This window comes from Hyla sarda, chromosome 3, assembly GCF_029499605.1.
Source record: "Hyla sarda isolate aHylSar1 chromosome 3, aHylSar1.hap1, whole genome shotgun sequence".
NCBI classification, from domain to species: domain Eukaryota; kingdom Metazoa; phylum Chordata; class Amphibia; order Anura; family Hylidae; genus Hyla; species Hyla sarda.
In genome coordinates, this window is record NC_079191.1 from 81,329,210 (window position 1) to 81,348,268 (window position 19,059).

General features: G+C 43.1%; 1 protein-coding gene across 1 annotated transcript in view; it reads left to right on the forward strand.

Annotated features, from left to right (window-relative positions):
• The first annotated feature begins 250 nt into the window (after positions 1–250).
• Positions 251–19,059, forward strand: part of AMOTL2 (angiomotin like 2) — a 40,799-nt gene continuing 21,990 nt past the window's right edge. The window contains exon 1 of the mRNA XM_056564400.1: positions 251–273. The gene's annotated coding sequence lies outside the window, so the exon portion shown is untranslated. The remainder of the gene's footprint in view (positions 274–19,059) is intronic.

A 19,059-nucleotide genomic window follows, 5' to 3' on the forward strand; every position in this document is an offset into this window, starting at 1 on the left:
AGAACCGCAAGGCTTTTGGCCTAGTAACTATCTTTGGAAGTTGCGGAGGTCCTACCTCATCCAGTGTCAGCAACCCAAGAGAGTGATTATTGGCTGCAGCTCCCTTATATCGGCAGGGGCTGAGCGGTTTTGGATTGGTCCATAACAGCTGTCACTCACCGTTACATGGCATTGTGGGTGAACACCTGACACAAGAACCCCCGAAGGTCCTTCAACAAACCATAGATTTCTGAACACCGAGTCACATGACCTAAGGTCCTGCAACGCTAACAGGTAGGCATTTAAATATACATATGTACACTGATATTTATATGAATATTAGCTAACTGAGGGGTGACGAGGGGCTAACTAGAAAAGAGGGACCCCACCGTTCCTAGGAACTCTGACTTTGGGGACCTCTACCAAGGTACGGTATGCAATACGGTACCGGGACACCACAGATATATTTTTTATTTAACATAAGGAGTGCAATAGCAAAAAAATTTTTAATGAGAGTTACTCTTTAAGCGATATCTGCAGAACAGTAAGTGAAGCAAAAAACACTGTAGCCCACTTCCTAGTAGTCGGACAGGGCGCTCATATACACTGACTGCTTTTCCAGACCAAATTACCAGTATTTCATTTTGTATTTTAGTATCATTTGAGAATTTAATTAGGGTATTATGTGGGAACTGTACTCTTTTGTGTTGGCTTTAGTAGTGAGAATTGTATTTAGATGGTCTATTATTTGGGCACTGTATGCTGGTATTAAGTAGACTATGTATGGCAGCAATATTATGGCACTCTATGGCGGTACTATGTGGACTGTATATGCAGCCTTATGTGGACACTATATTGAAGTAGGGACCCTACTTTGCTTGTTGTCCAGGGCCCAAATTTGTATAAAAACCTGTGATAAGGTTCAAATGAATCTCAAAGTAACTGAGCTAGACAATAAATGCACCTAATATTTAAAGGGATTTTCCCTAGAAAGTCACTTATTCGCCATCAGACATGCACACTGCTGATCCATATAACTCTATGGTCCTGATGAAGGTACCGTATATACTCGAGTATAAGCCGACCCGAATATAAGCCGAGGCCCCTAATTTCAACCCAAAAACCCAGGAAAAGTTATTGACTCGACTATAAGCCTAGGGTGGGAAATACATAATCACCGCCTGTTAATCCCTTCATCAGTGGTCTTCAACATCTGCGGACCTACAGATGTTTCAAAACTACAACTCCCAGCATGCCCGGACAGCCGATGGCTGTCCGGGCATGCTGGGAGTTGTAGTTTTGAAACCTCTGGAGGTCCGCAGGTTGAAGACCACTGCGGCCTTCATCATCATCCAGACACCCCCTTTAGTTTTCTACTCACCTCCCCTCGGTGGGAAGGAAGGGTGAGCTGGTCCGGGCCATCTATGCTGCAGGGACCGTCCGGTGGGGAGGGTTAGTCGTTCCAGGCTGTCAATCTTCACCGGGAGGCCCTCTTCTTCACTCCGGGCTGGCCCTGGACTAGTGTTGTTGCCTTGACGACGATGCACAGGGACGTTCATGCGCAGGGACCTCCCAGACCAGCTCACCCTTCCTTCCCACCGAGGGGAGTTGAGTAGAAAACTAAAGGGGGGTCTGGATGATGACGAAGGCCGCAGTGGTCTACAACCTGCGGACCTCCAGATGTTTCAAAACTACAACTCCCAGCATGCCGATCGCTGTCCGGGCATGCTGGGAGCTGTAGTTTTGCAACATCTGGAGGTCCGCAGGTTGAAGACCACTGAGAAGGGATTGACAGGAGGAGAGTTCACTCGAGTATAAGCCGAGGGGGGCGTTTTCAGCACGAAAAATCGTGCTGAAAAACTAGGCTTATACTCGAGTATATATGGTAGTTTAGGGCTGTACTTTATTCAACCAAGGGGACACAGAAGCCCCATTCTGGTTAACACTGGGGTCCTAGTGGTTGGACCCCCCACTTCTCATCATTAGTGACCCTTGTAGAAAAACCCTTTTCATTGTTCAGAGAATTATTGTTCATAGTCCATCAGATACCATACTATTAACCAATGACAAGTTGAACCCATCTGATAAATATATGCGTTTACTATACAATACTCTTTGTTTGGTTGCTTTTTTTTTTTAATATAGATCAGATAACTCTTTGGGGGAGATTTATCAAAACCTGTGCAGAGGAAGAGTGGTGCAGTTGCCCATAGCAACCAATCAGATCGCTTCTTTCATTTTCCACAGGCCTCCAAAGAGGCCTGTGGAAAATGAAAGAAGCAATCTGATTGGTTGCTATGGGCAACTGCACCACTCTTCCTCTGCACAGGTTTTGATAAATCTCCCCCTTTATCTTTAACATATTTTATGTTATAAAAAAAACATGACCAGATAACTTTGTTTTTTATATCATTCAAAATATAAAAGATGAAAATGACAGAATATTGTTACACCGGTGGCCAGCTTAAACTTTTATTTTTTCATTGCTTTAGTATATATGGTTAGAAATGTATACCATCGAAATAACAACAAAAATATGATTAGTACAGATAGGTTGCCCCCTGAAACCAGGAAAATGTATTGGATTACAGAGAAAAGAAAGACTAAATATATCCATGGAGAGATGGTGTGAGAAGATTATGGGATGCTGAAAATATATGCTGGGTTGAAGAGATAAAAGCCCTTTGTCTCTAGGCTCTTTGGTACATTGCATTAAAGGGTTAAAGTGGCAGATGCAGCTAAATGCTAGCAAGTGGGTTAAGTTGGTAAAGTGCAGTTGGGGGAGGGGGGTCACCTGTAATTATAGGGTCTGCGCACACTGTGACCATTGTTATTAACACTCCATATGGCAGGAGACTCCTGGCCTCTCACAGCTAGTCCTGCACCATTAAGGCACTTAAAGGCCTATATATATATATATGACAGGCCGAGGTCCAGTGACCATCAGTATACAGCATTATACAGCCTGAATTTGCTTAAAATACATTAAAGAGAAGCACTAATTTTGGAAATGACAGAATTTTGGTGGAAACCTTTTTTTTTATTTTTTATTTAAATGAACTGGTGCAAGAAAGTTAAACAGATTTGAAAATTTGTGTGAATTGGGGTAGAAAACAGACATGGTGCACATCTACAATCTTGTATAATGATCTGATTGCTTCTCAGCATAATATCAAAAACTAACAGGTTGTTAGTATACATTTTTGATCAAAAAGTACAAGCCCACTCGCCACGTCAAGGCCACCAATTTAGAGTGGGTCCCTAACGTCCCTAGCATAAAATGGCGTAGACCGGGCGGCGACCACCACCACCGCGACACCAGTGCCCACGGGGGGGGAAACGACCCACTGGCAGAGTGGCCCCAATGCCACTCAAACCAGTCTATGGGCCGCATCCCCCCCCCCCCCCCCGCAGACACGGCGCCATGGCAGCAACAGACGCCGCACAGCACCACACCAGTGTGAGCAAGGTGTAATAGCTCACTTACCATGCTCTCCCAGCTACACATGGGCCTTTTCTTTCCTGGTAGCCTCCCAGTTTGACTGGGAGAGCATGGTAAGTGTGCTATAACATCTTGTTCACACTGGTGTGGTGCTGTGCGGCGTCCGTTGCTGCCGTGGTGCCGTGTCTGCGGGGAGGTGCGACCCATGGACTGGTTTGAGTGGCGTTGGGGCCGCTCTGCCAGTCGGTCGTTCCCCCTGTGGGCACTAGTGTCGCGGCGGTGGTGGTCGCCGCCCAGTGCTACGCCATTTTATGCTAGGGACGTTGGGGACCCACTCTGAATAGGTGGCCTTGACGTGGCGAGTGGGCTTGTACTTTTTGATCAAAACACATATATACTAATAACCTGTTAGTTTTTGAAATTATGCTGAGAAGCAATTGGATCATTGTACAAGATTGTAGATGTGCACCATGTCTGTTTTCTACTTGAGTACAGATTTGAAAATTACTTCTATTTAAAAATCTTAATCCTTTTAGTACACATTAGCAGCTGTATGCTACAGAGGAAATTATTTTCTTTTTGAATTTCTTTTTTGTCTTGTCCACAGTGCTCTCTGCTGACACCTCTATCCGTGTAAGGAACTGTCCAAAGCACAATAGGTTTGCTATGGGGATTTTCTACTGCTCTGGACATTTCCTCATACAGGCATCAGGTGTCAGTAGAGAGCACTGTGGACAAGACAAAAAAATAAGTTCAAAAAGAAAGAATTTTCTCTGTAGCATACAGCTGCTAATAAATACTGGAAGGGTAAAGATTTTTTAATAATTCATTTACAAATCTGTTTAACTTTCTGAAACCAGTTCATTTAAAAAAAAAAAAATTCCACCGGAGTACCCCTTTAAGGTCATATTCACAATTTTTTCCCTTTTTAAAATTTCTTTCTTTTTTTGTAACACAGAAGCTTTATTCATGTCTATGGTAAGGGGGCATGACGGCTAGTACATACCTGTCATGCTTCCTCCCATAGACATGAATGGAGGGGGTGTGACGCCTGTGGTCGCCCATCATCCAGCATGCAGCAGAATTTAGTCCATGCACCAGATGACTGGGTACCGTGTCGGAGATCGCAGGGGGTCCCAGCAGTGACCCTCCTACGATCAGACATCTTATCCCCTATCCTTTGGACAGGTGATAAGATGTCTAGGGGTGGAGTACCCCTTTAAAGGGAATCCATCATGTAAAGAATGCAGTCCCATCTGGAGGCCATGTTTTAGAGCAAAAGGCTGAGCAGGTTGATATATGTATTTGTGGAAAAAGATTAAATACCAACACCAATACAGCCACACATAGTATAATGAGAATTGCCTTGGTTTCATTGCAAACTTAGGTTTTTGCCTGTAATAGCCGCAAAACTGCAGCAATTCATGGATAACTGAGTGCACGACACACCACTATCCTGTGGTCAAAACTTATGGATCCAGCCCAAATAACATCCATTCTGGTATTCTTTTGTCTCTGATGATTACTGTGCAGGATGAATACAGTTAGGCTAAGTTTCTACTTTTTTTTTTTTAAATGCCAAGAAAAACGCCAATTCTGCCGCATCGCGTTTTTTCAGCCAAAAAATGCTGCGGCCAGTTGTTAGCTGTAAATCAATGAGAAATCGCAAAAATCTTATTCCACTTGGCGTTTTTTCACTTTGGCTTTTTTTTAACCCTTTTTGGTGTTTTTCAGCTCCTTGGCGGCTTTCCAAAATCACAGCATGTTGAGCCACTGGCGATTTTTTTTTGTCAAAATCGTGGCCTTTTTTTCTCATAGAAGTCTATGGGAGTGAAAAAACACCAAGAAAAACGATATGCGGGTTTTAACTTTGGCGTTTTTTTGGGCGTTTTTTATTCTTTTTTGGACTTTAGCAACCCAAAAAAGTGATGGAGATACCTTTTTAAATAAAATTTCGTAGGGTACCATTAAAAGAAAAAAATTGAAAAGATACAGTAGTGAAGGAAAAATTTGTATCTAACGAAAGGTATCTTTTTTATAAAAATTTTTTTATTAATTTTTAAACAGGGATCAATTTATGTGTGCGGGCTAAAAATATAGCCGACAATAATAAAAATGTAGTGTGTGTGTGTGTGTTTTTCACTTTTTTCTTTTTTTAAAACATTTTTTAGGTAGTACTACTACTCCCAGCTTCGAACACACTGTTCCATGATGGGAGTAGTAGTACCTGTACTAACTGACAGATCGCCTCGGATCTGTTGTGATCCTCCTGTATAATGTATAGATGCGGCCGGCTGCTCTTCTATGGTCCCCTGCACTGCCGTATATATACACTTATTCATATTTCTCGCAGAGCTGTGATTGGCCAGATGGTTCCAGTCAATCACAGCTCTCTGTGGGAAATAGGAATATGTGTATATATACGGCAGAGCAGGGGACCATAGAAGAGCGGCCGCCGCATCTATACATTATACAGGAGGATCACAACGGGTGTCAGAAGTTACACTCGCTGCGATCTGTCTATTAATGCAGGTACTACAGCTCCCAGCATGGAGCAGAGTGTGCTCCATGTTGGGAGTAGTAGTACTTGCAAGTAAGAACAGATCACAGCGGGTACTGACACCCGCTGCGATCGTCCTGTCTATAGCAGAGATGCAGAGCGGCTGTATACATCGATCGCATCTCTGCTCTGTACTCTGGCCGGCCACTCACTCATTCATATTTCCCTCTGAGCGGTGATTGGCTGCAACCATCCGGCCGGCCGGAGTACAGAGCAGAGATGCGATTGCTGTATACAGCCGCATCTCTGCCATATTTTGGATGATCGCATCGGGTGTCAGGACTGAGACCCCTGGCTAAATGTCTATTAGTACAGGTACTACTACTCCCATCATGGAACAGTCTGTTCCATGCTGGGAGTAGTAGCACTACCTAAAAAAAAAAAAAAATAGAGAAAAAAAAGTAAAACACACGTACACTTTATTAACAGTTAATTAAAATGTTGTTATAAAATATATGCATTTTGTTAAATAAAAAATTTTCCATCACTACTGCATCCTTTCTTTTTTTTTTTTTTTTTTTTTTGGTACCCAACAAAACTGCCAAGGTGCAATTTCCACACAAATGAAAAAATGCCAGAAAAAACGCTAGACGCACGACATTGCACTGGCATTTTTTCAGGCGTTTTTTTCAACCCAAAAAACGCAGGACAAATAACCAAGTAGAAACTTAGCCTTATGGTACTTTAATAGTTAGGACATTTCTGAATGTGGCAGTAACAATTATCTTAATTTTTCCAGTGATAATTAGAAAAAGACAGGTGTTCTGAATTTTAAATGTTTTTAAAAGATTTATTTTACCTATAATCCCCCTAAAAGACTTGTATAAGCAATACCTTGATCACAATACATTGTATTGTATTGTACATACTATTGTATTGCAGTGTGTTGTTATCAAACTCCTTTGTTACTCAGAGTACCAAGGGACCCTATACACGTGATTTCAGCCGGACCGGCCAAATGTACATGAGGGGCCTCCTGACTCTCCCTTTGACAAATGATAAAGGGGAGAAAGCAATGTTGGATTTCAATCTGTTCAATGTTCTTAGAGAGAAAAGCCTCCACCAGAGGAATCTCCCCCGGCTGCCATCTTAACCATTAGGTGCTAGAGAAGTCCGCCAGCCTAGATGCCTAGGACACTACTGACTCCATACAACCTTCCAAACAAAATTTATTTGTACATCAAATTTTGGGAAAGCATAAAAAGTAAGCCAAAATTCTTTAAGTTCATTAGGTGATGTCTCCAGTCACCTCTTCTTTTTGTTTTTTTAGCCCTCTCAGTGCCAGAAAATCCTACACCTGAAATGTTCCCTCCATGCACATTTTGAAGGTGTTAAAGGGGTTAGCCAGGAAAAAACTTTTTTTCATACATCAACTGGCTCCAGAAAGTTAAAAAGATTTGTAAATGACTTCTATTAAAAAATCTTAATCCTTTCAGTACTTATGAGCTTCTAAAGTTGAGTTGTTCTTTTCTGTGCTCTTTGATGACATCTGTCTCGGGAACTGCCCAGAGTAGAAGCAAATCCCCATAGCAAACCTCTTCTACTCTGTGCAGTTCCCGAGACAAGCAGAGATGTCAGCAGAGAGCACTGTTGCCAGACAGAAAAGAACAACTCAACTTCAGCAGCTGATAATTATTGGAAGGATTAAGATTTTTCAATAGAAGTAATTTACAAATCTGTTTTACTTTCTGGAGCCAGTTGATATAAAAAAAATGTAAAAAAATTTTTTTTCCTAGAATATCCCTTTAAGTCACACCATCTTCTTTTTTTTTTTTTTTTTTTTACTAACAATTTTTATTGTTTTCACCAGATGCAGGTTTATATTCCAATAACAATTTTGGCTGGTTCAGTTAGGACACTTTTTTTTACAGAAGTATTTTGGTCAGTAGTTACTATTTGTTGGGGGCTGTTCACATCCTGTTTCAGGTTTCCACTTCTGGTTTATGTTGGGAAATTGTCAAAAAAGTATTCCGACATATACAATGGTATGTGCATGGCGTAACCATAGGGCTTAATAGAATAAACGTTGTCTTCTTGCAACTTTATTTGACTAGTGTTACACTGGCAGATGTTTAATTTGCAGTCTATTACACTTTTGAGTCCTGAAAACAAAGTGTTTGGGGAAAGAGACCTAATGTAGTCACTAGTAGACTATGTTTGGCCTATAAGTGTGCCACATGGAGGTTGTTGGACCTACATGATAGCATTAAAATGTATAACTGCGACATAGCCCCAAAATGCACAAGAGAGGCATATCTATAGTGTAGGGTCTGCCCCAACTGAGGTCACCATATTGTGGTGGGATGGTACACACTATTTGGCCAAATGATAAGCTAAGAAACTCTATTTTTCTCAAAAGCAGTATTACACATATATGTTAGCGCTAGCAGTATGCTGCTGTACTTGAAGTTCAGCTGCAGCAGCTTGCACCTGTATATTTGATATACAGTGACCCCTCGACCTACGATGGCCCCGACATACGATAATTTCAACATGCGATGGCCTCTCAGAGGCCATCGCATGTTGAAGACAGCATCAACATATGATGCTTTTTATGTCGGGGCACTCGCATAAATGGCTATCCGGCAGCACAGACTGCTTCAGCTGCCACCGGATAGCTGTTTACGGTGCCCCGTGAGCTTCCGTGATGTCTCTTACCTGTCCTCGGAGCTCCGGCGCGTCCTCTTCGGGATCCTCTGCATCGTCGGCGCTTTCCACACTGCATAGAGATAGGACAGACATCACTGTGTGTGTGTTACACAGAAAAGCTCATTCCAGGAGCGTTTCACATCCTAGTCACATCAGCATTTTGGTGGACAGAGAGCAGTGTTTTTTTTCCACTGAAAATGATTTTTACTGCAGCCATTAACCTCCCAGTTACTTTCTTCAGCAATGTATTACAGAGAGGGGCAGAGAGCTGTATGTTGCCTCATACATTTCAACAAGCTGCCCCAACTTCATAAACCTTAGCAGCGGAGGCAAGAAGAATTTTTCAGCGCAATTCTGTATTTTTTGATCCCTAACAAATCATCTGCTGGTTATACTAGTCTGTAGACGGTATAATACCCAGCAGTCCATTCCTAATAGTCTTTGACAGAGTGCAATTTTGTGTTTAGTACACAGCTTTTTTTGTTCTGCAGCACTGTTGAGTACTGCTGGTGTTGTGCAAAAAAAGTTTTTTTTTAAAATGTACTGTACCACATTTTTCTGCCCTCACAAGTGCATAGCACATACATACATGTAAGTAGGGTACTATTTTGTACCTGTTAAGGCTCCTTTCACACTTTATTATTGTTCTGTTTAGGAACTTCCGTCAGAAGTTCCGTCACTATATCGGGGAAAACCGTCCGTTGCGAATTACGGGCATATACGGGTGCAAACGGGCAGTTACAAAACCCCATAGGCTGCAATGCGATTTAGTCGCGGCCATCAGGGGTTTTGTAACGGCCGGTTTTCCCCGATATAGTGACGGAACTTCTGACGGAAGTTCCTAAACGGAACAATAATATAGTGTGAAAGAAACCTAATCTGTCAAGGGCCTAGATGCTGTGAAAGTCCAGGCAAAAGTAATCACCGGCTGGTGTTTTACTAAAAAAAATTTTTTTAAGCGCACTGTACCTAATTTTTCTGCCCTCATATCTGCATACCACATACGTACATCTAAGTAGTGTACTATTTTGTACCTGTTAATCTGTCAAGGGCCTAGATACTGTGAAAGTCCAGGCAAAAGTACTCACCGCTGGTGTTTTTACTCAGATACTTTTTTAGTGTACTGTAGCGCATTTTTCTGCCCTCATAAGTGCATACCACATATCTACATCTAAGTAGTGTACTATTTTGTACCTGTTAATCTGTCAAGGTCCTACATACTGTGAAAGGAGAGCCAAAAGTAACCACCGGCTGGTGTTTTACTCCAATACATTTATTAAGCGTACTGTAGCACATTTTTCTGCCCTCTTTGTTCCACAACAAATGGTCTGCTGGTTATACTAGTCTGTAGACAGTATAATACATACCCAGCAGTCCATTCCTAATAGTCTGTGAGATTTTGGGTTTATTACACAGTGACTGTGTGCTGCAGCACTGTTGTGTACTGCTTGTGTTGTGTAAATAACACAAGCAGTGTTCCTTTTGTTTTTCCTTTTGTTGGGGAACACCAAACCCCCCAAACTTTTTCAAATGGCATGTTTTTTTAAACTAACTATTTCACTTTTTAATCGCTGCTCAACAGATGATAAGGGTGCTGACTTCATTTTTCACTTAAGAGCTGAAAAGTGCCAATTCCGTTTTCTAATACAAGACAGCCAACACATAACAATTATTTCAATCACAAAATCTTTCAATTATTAATAACAATTACAAAACAACACAATCATATTTTGTGACTCCTAACAAACAAATATATAAAATAGTTTTGGACACTTTAAGCAAGTGCCCTGAGGAAAACTCTTGTATAAAAAAATGGAAAAATATATAAAATGTTGCAGCGGACAAAGGTAAAAACAAGTATTTTTAAGTGTACTGTAGCACATTTTTCTACCCTCATGAGTGCATACCACATACCTACATCTAAATAGTGTACTATTTTGTACCTGTTAATCTGTCAGGGGTCTAAATACTGTTAAAGGACAGCCACCTGCTGCTGTTCTAGACAAATACAGTTTTAAGCGTAGTGAAGCGTATTGTACTCCCCTCATAGACGCAATAAGTATGTCAGGCAGAGTAGTGCCAGGATGTGCACAGTGGAGTGGCAGAGGCCTAAATTCACCAGGCGCAGGCAGAGGTCGCAGCAGAGTAGGGGCGTGTGGCAGCCGGAGTCGCAGCGAGAGGTCTGAGCTCCCGATGTCAGCTAGCAGTCGTGTCTCGACCAGCAGCCCCGCAGCCGTGATTGATCGGTTCACTTGGTCATCCACTTCATCCCAAGAGACATCCGACAGCCCCAGTCAACAGTTGGTGGGTTCCTCAGACTTAATCCTCAGTTGGCATGGCCCTCATACTACTGCTGCCACCTCAAGGCTCTCTAATTGTGCTGCCATGTGACTCCTTGTTAAATTTGGTCCCTTGTACCCACACGCTGGGGCCCGGGAGACTAAAACTTGGGAGTTAAAATTTAAATTTATAAATCTTAAATTTAAATTTAAAAATCTTAAATTTCAATGGTCTCCTCATGCTTCAGCCACCTCCAGGCTGTGCAATTCAGCCACTATATGGTCTCATAATTCAGCCACCTCCAGGCTGTGTCATTCAGCCACTCTATGGTCTCTTCATGCTGTCACAAACTTCAGGGAGTCATTCAGCCACTATATGGTCTCCTCATACTGATGCCATCTCCAGGCTCTGAAATAAAAAGGATGGAAAAGCGCTCCACTGTGAAGGACAACAAACAAAAAAAGGTGAGCCCCTAATAATGGAGAGACTCACCAGATAATGTTGTGCTATAGAGGCACAACGCTCTAGCAGGCATGTAATCCTTTCGCAAGGTTGGGATGGAGACTCCACCTGGATATCCACCTAGGACTGCAGCTTATCCCGCCCTTGGCTAGGCATAGGGAACGTGAAGTGAAAAAATGTGCACTTTTTTTGGTGCACAGGTAATAGGGATATTTCAGCGCTGTCCACAACCAAGGTAAAAGATAAAAGTATTTATTACATGTAACACGTTTCAAGGACGCGTTACATGATGTCTGAGGAAGAGGACGGAGCGTCCTTGAAACGCGTTACATGTAATAAATACTTTTATCTTTTACCTTGTTTGTGGACAGCGCTGAAATATCCCTATTACCTGTGCACCAAATTTTTTCACTTCATCTCCAGGCTCTGTCATTGTTCTGCCATGGGACATGTGACTCCTTGTTAGATTTGTCCTTTGTACCCACACTCCAGCGCCAGGGACAAGAAAACATGGGAGTTAAAATGTAAATTTAAAAATCCTCAATTTCAATTTCAAAATCTTAAATTTCTATTTATAAATCTTAAATTTCAATGGTCTCATCATGCTTCTGCCAACTCCAGGCTGTGTCATTCAGCCACTATATGGTCTCCTCATGCTTCAGCCACCTCCAGGCTGTGTCATTCGGCCAATATATGGTCTCCTCATGCTTCAGCCACCTCCAGGCTGTGTCATTTGGCCAATATATGGTTTACTGATGATGCTGGGCCTGGGCACTAGCTACCATAAATCTTCAGTTTAAATTTCAAAATTCATCTTTTAATCTTAGGGATTGTGAAGCCCTAGTGTTTACTCATGCTGCTGCCAGCTCCAGGCTGTGTCATTCAGCAACTATATGGTCTCCTCATGCTGCCAACACCTCCACACTGTGTCATTCAGCAACTATATGGTCTCCTCATGCTGCCAACACCTCCACGCTGTGCCATTCAGCCACTATATGGTCTCTTCATGCTGCCAACACCTCCACGCTGCGTCATTCAGCCACTATATGGTCTCCTCATGCTGCCAACACCTCCACGCTGTGTCATTCAGCCACTATATGATCTCCTCATGCTACCAACACCTCCACGCTGTGTCATTCAGCCACTATATGGTCTCCTCATGCTGCCAACACCTCCACGCTGTGTCATTCAGCCACTATATGGTCTCCCCATGCTGCCAACACCTCCACGATGTGTCATTCAGCCACTATATGGTCTCCTCATGCTGCCAACACCTCCACGCTGTGCCATTCAGCCACTATATGGTCTCTTCATGCTGCCAACATCTCCATGCTGTGTCATTCAGCCACTATATGGTCTCCTCATGCTGCCAACACCTCCACGCTGTGTCATTCAGCCACTATATGATCTCTTCATGCTGCCAACACCTCCATGCTGTGTCATTCAGCCACTATATGGTCTCCTCATGCTGCCAACACCTCCACGCTGTGTCATTCAGCCACTATATGGTCTCCCCATGCTGCCAACACCTCCACGCTGTGGCATTCAGCCACTATATGGTCTCCTCATGCTGCCAACTCCTCCACGCTGTGTCATTAAGCCACTATATGGTCTCCTCATGCTGCCAACACCTCCATGCTGTGTCATTCAGCCACTATATGGTCTCCTCATGCTGCCAACACCTCCATGCTGTGTCATTCAGTCACTATATGGTCTCTTCATCCTGCCAACACCTCCATGCTGTGTCATTCAGCCACTATATGGTCTCCTCATGCTGCCAACACCTCCATGCTGTGTCATTCAGCCACTATATGGTCTGCCCATGCTGCCAACACCTCCATGCTGTGTCATTCAGCCACTATATGGTCTCCTCATGCTGCCAACACCTCCACCCTGTGTCATTCAGCCACTATATGGTGTCCTCATGCTGCCAACACCTCCACGCTGTGTCATTCAGCCACTATATGGTCTCCTCATGCTGCCAACACCTTCACGCTGTGTCATTCAGCCACTATATGGTCTCCTCATGCTGCCAACACCTCCACGCTGTGTCATTCAGCCACTATATGGTCTCCTCATGCTTCCAACACCTACATGCTGTGTCATTCAGTCACTATATGGTCTCCTCATGCTGCCAACACCTCCATGCTGTGTCATTCAGCCACTATATGGTCTCCTCATGCTGCCAACACGTCCATGCTGTGTCATTCAGCCACTATATGGTCTCCTCATGCTGCCAACACCTCCACGCTGTGTCATTCAGCCACTATATGGTCTCCTCATGCTGCCAACACCTCCATGCTGTGTCATTCAGCCACTATATGATCTCCTGACACTGTTGCCACCACCAGGCTCTGTCATTGTGCCGCTCTGCGGCAGTGATTCTAAAAGCGATGCCGGTAATCTGCATGCTATTCTGAATAACAGTGTTATTTCACTACCCTAGCACACTCCATATGTGTGTTAGAACAAAGCAAAGTGTTCTACACCCCTATTGAGGCTCTCTGTAGTCCAGAAATAGTTGTTTTTAATGTAGATTCGCAACAAATAAATTTGGATTGAAACAAATTTTTTCCAAAAATTCGGCGAATCGGCCGAATCGAATTTTACAAAAATTCGCTCATCTCTACTTATTATATGACATGAAGTAAGCTGTGAACTGCATGAAATGAAGAGATCTAGGGAACTGCAGATCACTTCCACCTATTCAGCGTTATAGCCCGCAATTCCCCTAGTTCCAGTTATGTAATCTGAATTGTCAAAAAATAAGTCTCTTTTGTCTCTGAAGAACAGGTGACAATTCTTGCAGCCATTAGACGCCTCCTAAACTGGACTCTGGGGATTATGTCACGAATAATGACAGGTTCCAGCGCCCACCTCATTATGAATAGAAGGAGGGCAATATGGACACAGAAGGTCCCCAGCAGAATGAATGGAACACTGTTCAGGATGACATCTGTTATCCCAGTTGAGGAGCATCTGTAGACTCCTGCAAGGACAGTGTCAGGCTGCTAAATCCATTACTGAAAACAAATACATGACTGATACCATCTCAGACTGGCTAAAACTGAACAAGGCTATAAATTGGGTATCAGGCTTCTGGAAGGTTCATGCACACATGAGGGTTTTAATGCCCTTATGTATAAATCACTGTACATAAGATGTAACTAAGAAGAGTCATAGCTAGGCTCTTCTTTACCCAGACCAAAGGTTCAGTTCACTGTCATGGCCACAGTATTTAGATACAGGGCTAAGATTGTCTCATTGGTACTCTCTACTAGCATACAACACCCCTCCAAGGGAACCTGCCCGATAATCCAAAAATCCCTTATTGTATTCAGCACAGGTATACATGCTACAGTCTGGTGAGGATGAGAACTGGGGATTATGATAATTGTATATGGGTATGTAAATAGATGCAGGATGTGAGGGACTCTGTTTTGGAAATTGACTGCACGCAGATACACCTTTTGCCAACTGGTTGTCTCCCGGTTCCTCCCTACAAATGGAAGCTAGGCTATCTAAATAAAGAGAGAGGGGTAAGCTGTTGCCAAACTGTTCTGGTGCTAGCATATCTCCCTGAGAACATAAAGATCTAGCAGCTAAAATTCAACATGCCCGATCCTTTTCTCCCCTAACGTCATCTCTTGGGAGAGAATGCCAAGTCCACCATACCCATTAGATAGTTGACAGAGAAATCTGCCCTATAACTACACAGATCACTAGAACAAAGACCACAATGATCTCAGAGTATCTCATTGAAGAGCAGCTAAGTAATGGAAGAGAAAGCCGCATAACTATGGCACACCCCCACCATCCCAAATCCAGCAGGACAATGGTATAATGAAAGATTTTGGAAGCTGTCCCCCTGTCCCAGAAAAACCTGAGGTACCAGACAATTGATGAAGAAAAATACCTGGATTTCAGGCACAGGAACCGCTCCAAAGTGAAGGACTTGCTAAGGCTAATATTACTTAGCAACAAACGCACTTTATTATATGCAACAATGTTTAAAAGCCACATATTGTTAATATTGTTGCATATAATAAAGTGCGTTTGTTGCTAAGTAATATGAGCCTTAGCAAGTCCTTCACTTTGGAGCGGTTCCTGTGCCTGAAATCCGGGTATTTTTCTTCATCAATTGTCTGGTACCTGTCGTCCCGGTGGATCTAGGATGAAAGACCAGCACCCAGTGGCTGCACCGTCCATTTTGTTCACTGATTGCGCATATAGCTGTTGTGTCTACCACACAACAGCATCAGGTAAGCAGTTACCTGGAAGTGTTTTTCTCTCACCTACCCATATGGTCACCATCCATGTCTTTATATACTACACTATGAAGAGCTCTGCTGTGCTTTATAAAGGAATTTATATACCAGAAAATCCTAAGGCATGTCTGAATTTCAGTTGTATCTGCGCCTTGATGCCAACGCAGTTAAACACAATTATTTCTTATTGTTGACAGGCAATATTTCTGTGGGGGGATCATTTAGGGATTGTCAGATTGTCAGAGCTCCTTGGGGACAGTAATAACGTGTGTTACACAAAGGGGTGCACTTTTACTATGTTGGTGAACTTGGAAAATAATGCAGTGTAGAGGCACCAATTCTGTGTGGGGCACTATTACTGTGTGGGGCACTATTACTGTGTGGGGCACTATTACTGTGTGGGGCACTATTACTGAGTGGGGCACTATTACTGTGTGGGGCACTATTACTGTGTGGGGCACTATTACTGAGTGGGGCACTATTACTGTGTGGGGCACTATTACTGTGTGGGGCACTATTACTGAGTGGGGCACAAAGCGATCAGTACATGTGGCAACTAGAGAGTAAGTCCACTATGAGATCTAAAGACAAGTCAAGATTGTACAGGGAAAATACTGCAAAGCTGATGCATAAACAGTGCTAATACATTATAGCACCAAGAAGTAGAAGTGTGAATGTGGTAAAAATTACAGTAAAAAGTACAGTGACCCCTCGACCTACGATGGCCCCGACATACGATAATTTCAACATGCGATGACCTCTCAGAGGCCATCGCATGTTGAAGGCAGCATCAACATACGGTGCTTTTGTATGTCGGGGCCATCGCATAAACGGCTATCCGGCAGTGCTGACTGCTTCAGTTGCCACCGGATAGCCGTTTACGGTGCCCCGTGTGGTCCGTTGATGATCACTTACTTGTCCTCGAGGCTCCGGCGCGTCCTCTTCGGGATCCTCTGCATCGTCAGCGCTCTCCATCGACGTCATCACGTCGCTGCGCACGCCGTCCCGTCATCCAATAGGAGCCGCGTGTGTAGCGACGCGATGGCGGCGACGGAGAGCGCGGATGCCGGGGAAGCAGAGGCCTTGCCGCAGCTTCGGGGACACCTCGGGGACGCGGCGACAGGGATGGACGGCGACATCCCGGGCAGCGGTGACGGTCCGGAGCGGCGGGGACAGGTGAGCACAACTTCCTCTAACAGTGGTCTACAACCTGCGGACCTCCAGATGTTGCAAAATTACAACACCCAGCATGCCCGGATGCCCGGAGCATGCTGGGTGTTGTAGTTTTGCAACATCTGGAGGTCCGCAGGTTGTAGAACACTGTCCTATACTTTACATTGCATGGATCCCTCAACATGCGATGGTTTCAACAAACGATGGTCCGTTTGGAACGGATTACCATCGTATGCTGAGGGACCACTGTCATTAGCTGGATAAATCAGGTATGCTACTGACCTAATAAAGACCGTTCCCCTGCAATTAACCATTATATACCAGATTTAAGGAATTGCATATTAGATAAAACTTAACTTTTACTATATCATTGAAAATAATACCTCTGTATACAAAGTGCACAATTTATTCAAACCATATGTACAAATAACCAAATATGAATTATAGGTTGGTCAAAGAAAGGGAATTTGCAGGAGGATTAGGATATAAGAACAATCCCTAACAATCCCTATTGCGTCCTTTTTGACTAGCGTTACTCACACTAAAAAGGGCGGCTCCGCACCGGAACCTTGCCCTAGTATGCCCTAGATGTCCCTGAACCTCCTACGCATTTCACATACCTGTAACGCTGTATTCCTCAGGGGACCAACTTTAGAAGAACCACTAATTTAAATCACAAATGGGCATATTGTTTAAATACAGTGTAGTAACTGGGCAATAATTGATATTAATTATACCATTAAATAATATTATACCATTAAATGATACCATTATTGTGGCAGGCAATGCACTTTTTCTGACTGAACAAGACATGCTAAAGACACGCATTTCTCCTTAGTTCAGTGCAATGACAATGCTAGAAAAGTGTGTGTGGGGGGCAATGAATTTTAATAAATTATCACACTTCCTTATTGTGTTTTCCATTTTATTATTAACTAGCTTTTGCCCGCGGCTTCGCTTGCCTTAAATTTGGGGAAACATAGATCTACTTTTTACGATCCTATAGTAATGAGGCCGCTCTGGGTAAAGTCTACGGGCATCCAAACAACCCAAATTCTTTCAACTTTGATCGCCACATCTAAAGAGTTAATGCCGGTCATCTACCGGAATGGCGATGTCCGGCATTAGCCACGGGTCCTGGCTGTTAATAGCAGCCGGGACCGTGCGGGTATGATGCGAGCTCAGCTCCTAAGCTCGCTTCATAACCCTCCCGTGCCGCAGCACCGGGTATACCTGGCGTTCTGCGGCAAGGGGTTATTTCATACAAACTTTGAACTCCCGTTTAACCCCTTCAGAGGTGAAATTTGAGAAAATATTAAAACACGTGTTTCTTTATCTCTAATTTTTAGCCTAAAACAAAGTTTCATGCTTCTAGCTTCAAAAATGACAAAATTCCATACAAATTTTCAATCCCTTTTTCACCCCCTTTTTCGAAAAATCCTTTCTTATTCCTCGTCTACGTCTTAAAAACAACACCTGTGAAAAAATTCAGCTTTCTAGGTCCAAGGGTTTAGGCTGGGCTTGAGTCAGTGAGTCAGGTCTTCTCTTTATATATATATATATATATATATATATATATATATATATATATATATATGTATATATATAGCACAGAACAACTAAATCATTTTATGGACATCTGTGACTTTATTAGTGGGGAGGAAATTATCACGTTTCTGTAAAAATACTTTACCTTGTTATCTTTTTCAAGCAGTTTATTAATGTATAACACATGTGGACTCACTTAGAAGTAGTAGTCATATATTCCCACCAAAATAACATGGGCACCTGCTGAAGACCTTAGGAAGGGACAGTTGCCCAATTGTATTAGCTGGTGACAGGTGGAAGTGTTCTGAGCACTTGCTATAGCCATTGCTGTCACTGAATGGACAATAAGCCATAAATGTGGGAACAGGCACAGAGAAAGCTATAGGCAATATAACTGTCAGTGGTAGGGTTACGTCAGGGAAGCTGGATGGATGGTAAGAGCAGGTTCGGCGCTGAATGGGGTCTTTGATAGTTTAACTTAGGTCATTTAATCTTTCTATTCAATAAATAGAATAGAACGAGGATACACTCACCACATCTTCTTTAAAGGGGTACTCCCATGGATTATTATTATTGTTTTTTTTTTTAAATCAACTGGTGCCAGAAAGTTAAACAGATTTGTAAATTAAAGGGGTACTCCGGCGCTAAGACATCTTATCCCCTATCCAAAGTAAAGGGGATAAGATGCCCAATCGCGG